This window comes from Dasypus novemcinctus, chromosome 9 (assembly GCF_030445035.2).
Source record: "Dasypus novemcinctus isolate mDasNov1 chromosome 9, mDasNov1.1.hap2, whole genome shotgun sequence".
NCBI lineage: Eukaryota > Metazoa > Chordata > Mammalia > Cingulata > Dasypodidae > Dasypus > Dasypus novemcinctus.
The window spans coordinates 8202599-8207854 of NC_080681.1; positions in this window are offsets into that span (position 1 = coordinate 8202599).

Below are 5256 nucleotides of genomic sequence, written 5' to 3' on the forward strand. Positions count from 1 at the left end.
TCAAAAAATGCAATAAATGTCTCATGATGATGGAGGAGAATGTTGCTATGGGGGGAGTAGTGGGGTGAGGGGGGTGGAAGATATATGGTGATTTCATATTTTTTGAATGTAATATTAAAAAAAATGAATAAAGACCAAGAACATAGAGTATCATTCAAGTCTTATATTTACTTATTGATCTTCTGACTAAATCTTCTACCCAATATTATTTTTTTGCTCTTCCCTCTTTTTTTCTATTTTTAAAGAAGGTTTAGGTTACATAAATGTTACATACAAAATATAGGGGAATCCTATATGCTCCACCCACTCCCCCTCCCACACCTTCCCACATTAACATCTTTCATTAGTGTGGTACATTTGTTACAATTGATGAAAACACATTGAAGCATCATACTAACCGTGAACTATTTTTTGCATTATGTTTTCACTTTGTCCCACACAATTTTATAGGTTATGACAAAATGTATAATAGCTTGTATCTATCATGCAGGACAATTCCAATGTCCCCAAAATGCCCCCATGTTACACCTATTCTTCCCTCTCCCTTCCCTCAGAACCTCTGGTGGCCACTGCCATTATATCAATGATAAAGTTCTTCCATTGCTAGAATAATAATAAGTCTATAATAGGATAATAATGTCTACTTTAGTCCATTGTTCCATTCCCCAATCGTGAAGATTTTGGGGTTGTGATGCCCACTCTGTTTCTAACTGAGAAGAGATTGAGATCTCATAGGGCAGATGGATGGAACTATCTTGCTAGCAGTTGCAGACACTCTCGGTTCCTTGAAACGGGCATTGTCCATCATCATCTCCTTGTTAGTTGTCCTGGGTGAGTCCAATGGACTGGAGAGTAGGTTTTGCAACTCTGCTGAGATTCAAGGCTCAACCAGCACATAAATAGACCAAAGATTTAAGTCTCTGGGACATATATTCCATAAATATAGTGCTAATTATGGATTCAAATAAAAGACATAGAAGAGCCATGTGTAGGGAAGTTATAAATGAGTCTAACAGTGTTACACTGGGGAGCAAAAATTCCAAAGTAAGGCCCACTGACAGGGTGCCGAATTCCTGAGCTTTACTGCCCTTCCTATAGTGTCTGGATGTCTCCAGAGCCCTCAGGAGCCCTGTTGTTTGAGGCACTGTTTACTGTGGCAGTCAGTGAGATCCTGCTAAGACGTGCACACGTGTAACCTCTGGAATGACCTCACTTTGAAATCTCTTAGCCATAAAAACTCATTTGTATTTAATTTTTTCCTCTTTTGGTCAAGGTGTTTTTCCAGATGCATTTCTACACAATATTGAAAGTCATGCATTAAAGACTCCCACTACTAATGTAGAACCACCAATTTCTGCCACTTTGCTATTTAGCCTTTTATTTATTTATTTTTCTCATGTCTTCTTTTTTCTCTATTTTTTTTAAATGTTACATTCAAAAAATAAAAGAGGTCCCCATATCTTAGAACTTTTTCCCTCAATTCTTCCATTAATGCTTACTTTCATACTTATTTGATCTTTTTGTGCTGTACCATATTGAGTGCTTTTGTTGTAGAATCTGAGAGAGGTTCAATTATTTGCATATAGAAAGGCCAGGACTCAGGAATGATTTTGAGAAGGGAAAATGGTTTATTGACGGCCTGCCGGACTTGGGAGCTTTCCGTTGCAAACCCGAGCCTCGGAATAAGATTTTCAAGTTCCTTTTATACAGAGTGGGGAGTCAAACGGTGCTTTTATCAAAGAAAACTACTTTCTTTGTTAGTTAAGTCTTTGCCTGAGTACCAGGTAGGTTTTGAATTAACATATCCTCCACACCTCAGGTGAGCTTGAATTAGCATCTTGACCACATTCTGTCTGGATGCCGCCTTGAATAAACATTCAGTCTTACATGCTTTCTGAACATTCAAAGCCCATATCACTTAACAGGATTTCTAGAGACTAGGCACACTTGGATATAGAATTAGATGGTTTTGAATTTATGCACAGGCTATATTCCCATTCGAGGCCAAGTCCAAGTTCCCTTAAGCTTCAGCATCACCACCATCAGAGTCTCCCTGGACTGACTGGTATGTATATAGAGTTTGCATTGCTAAATTCCCTCCCAGGACTGGAGTCGTTGCCACGGTCACCAAGGGCAGGACTGCAGCCTCTCACCATCCCACACCCACAAGTCAGGACAGACAGATTAGGTTAAGGTTATCTCTGAAGAGACAAAGAGCCTCCCACCCATAACCCACATCACTTTCTCTTTTATATCTGGATGTATTTTTCATCTATTTTCCTTGTGGTCACCATGGGATTAACATTTAACATCCTAAATATATAACAGTAGTTTTTGGTTTGATACCATCTTAATTTCATAACATACACATATATTTTTTCTACATATACTCTTCTTGTCCATTCACCTTTTATATGCACCTGTTATTGCTTCTATCTTTGTACACTGTATGTCCAAAAACATAGATTTATCATTACTTTTCATGCATATGCATTTAAGCACCTGCATGAAGTAATAAGTGGAGTTACATACCAAACAATACACTACAATAATACTGGCATTTATAATTACAATAATACCGGCATTTATAATTACACAAATGGTTACTTTTACCACAGGCCTTTATTTCTTTATGCTGCTTTGAACCACTGTTTGCTGTCCTTTCCTTTCACTCTGAAGGACTCCCTTTAGCATTGCTTGCGTGGCAGGCCTAGCAGTGATGAACTCACTCAGCTTTCATTGATGTGGGACTGTCTTAATCGCTCCCTCATTTTTGAAAAAAAATGTCTTGCCAAATATAAAATTCTTGGTTCACAGGTTAAGTATTTCAACCAACTGCCCTCTTGCCTCCATGGTTTTTAATGAGCAATTGGCACTCAATCTAATTGGAACTCCCTTGTATATAACAAGTTACTTTTCTCTTGCAGGTTTCACAACTCTCTCTGTCCTTTGCATTAATGGTGTGATCAGTATATGATGGTGTGTATTTTTTCTTCATGTTTATCCTCTTAGTATTCTCTGAGCTTCTTGGATATACATATTCATTTCTTTTGCTGAGTTTGGGAAGTTCTCTGTCATTATTTCTTTGAATATTCCTTCTGCCCCTTTCTTTCTTTTTTCTCCACCTGGGATTCCCATAATGTATGTATTGGTGCACTTGATGGTTTCCCAGAGATGTCTTAGGCTGGTTTTGCTTTATATAATTCTCTTACCTTTCTCTTCCTCAGCCTGACTTCTTTCAAGGGTCTTCTTTTGAATTCACTGGTCTTTTCTTCTGATAGCTCCAATCTGCTCTTGAAACCCTCCTGGTCATTTTTTTTTTTTTTTTTTTTTTCAGTTAATGTGGTTTTCAACTCCAGTAGTTCTGTTTGGTTCCATTTTAAAATTTCTATCACTTTACTTGTTGTGGAATTTAAGAGAAGTTCAATTATTTGAGTATAGAGAGGCCAGGACTCAGGAATGATTTTGAGAAGGAAAAATGGTTTATTGACGGCCGGCCGGACTCGGGAGCTTTCAGTTTGAATCCCGAGCCCCGAACAAGATTTTCAAACGTCTTTTATACAGAGAGGAAAGGCCAAATGGTCCCTTTGTTTCAGTTCTCAATAGGCTTCAATTAGCATATATCTCTTCCACATCTTAGGTAAGCTTTTAGCATGGACTCCAGACATTCTAGATAAGCCTTGGTTTTTGCATTTCCCCTAAATACTTAAAGTTTATAGCCCTTGCATTGTTAAACATTTCCTGGGACTGCAGCCTCTTACCGTTCTACACCCACAAGTCAAACAACTTAGTTATCTCTGAAGAGACACAGAGCCCTCCACCCATAGCCCACATCATTCCCCCCCTTTTGCCAAAGTTTACTTGCTAAGCTTTGGCATAATTATTGTTGGAGGTATGAGGTGGATGGCTGTTTGTTGTCTTGATTGATTATCAGCCTTTAGTACAGCATCCAGGACTGTTTTTAGAAGTTTAGAACTTTTCATTCTGGACAGCAGAATCTTGGGCAGGGGCCTATAGCAGTTACTCTGCTGCCACTGGCACTCACGTGGATTTCCAGTCAGGTTCCAGAACCATCTATTACTTTTATTTTACTCTTAAAGAGTTTACACCTTTAATTTAAAAGGGGTGCTGAAGGGAGACGATCTCTTTTCTGTAACTGCTTCCTGCTGGCCATGGGCTGTAGTCATTGCCTAATAAGGTGTAAAAACTCTTTAATTTATTCTAACTGGAGGAAGATGGATCTGGCATTCTGTACGAAGTTGGATGAAGTTTTCATATGGTTAATAAGATGTTCACTCTGAAAGAAACAAACTTAATTAAAAATTTGGAATACCTGTTTTTAAAAGAGGACACATTGGATTACAGAGGTAGACAAGGTTAGGTGCCTATAAAGATGGCATTCCTTAAAAGCTGGTGGGAACAGCATATATATTCTTTTTTAAGTTATCCATCTTTAGAGAGAAATTGCAACAGACACTTAGCTTTGTCTGAAGACACATTCCAAGCTGTTCAATGATTGACACTCATTCGCTCTGTCAGATGCTCCTGGTGAACTGGCACTCCTTGGGCAACTGGCTTCACTCAGGATTAGAACACTAATTTGGAAATACTCTTAGTTTTCACCTGTGGGAGTGATCAGAACTACAGAATAAAGATTTTTACACCTTGGTTTTCATTGTACAATTTCTAGCAATTTTGACTTGTTCAATAGGTGACTCACCATCAGCAAGCAAGCCTCACTTTTGCTAACTGAGACTGGCTGAGACTGCCACCTTATTCTATAGACATGTTATTAACTGTTTAGAAAATGATTTTACCAGGAATTTAACATGTCTAATATACTTCTGCACTTGATCCAAAATAGAAAAGATAACATTACAATTATTAGGCATATATTTAGTACAGGATAAAAGTGCAGCACTTAATATTAACTAATGTATTACTTAATGCATAAGGATTCAGAGTTGCAATTATTAGTTTTGAGTTTCAGGTTTGTAATACTTTACATGTTATCTCTCCATGAGAGCAGGCCATAATGCCAATTGTGTTTAAGTTTTACTTACAGTATCCTGGTATCATGGCTCCACTTAGCATGTTCTTCAACGCAGTGAGCAAGTTGCAGCATCCTTCATCTTAGAGAGATTTTCCAGTATTTTACTAGCCTGGTGCATAGTGCTCTCTGGCACCATGGAACAGTGCCAGTCTGGAAGCGATATCCATTGTACACTTGGCTGTACTGAGTCATTATTGGCTGCA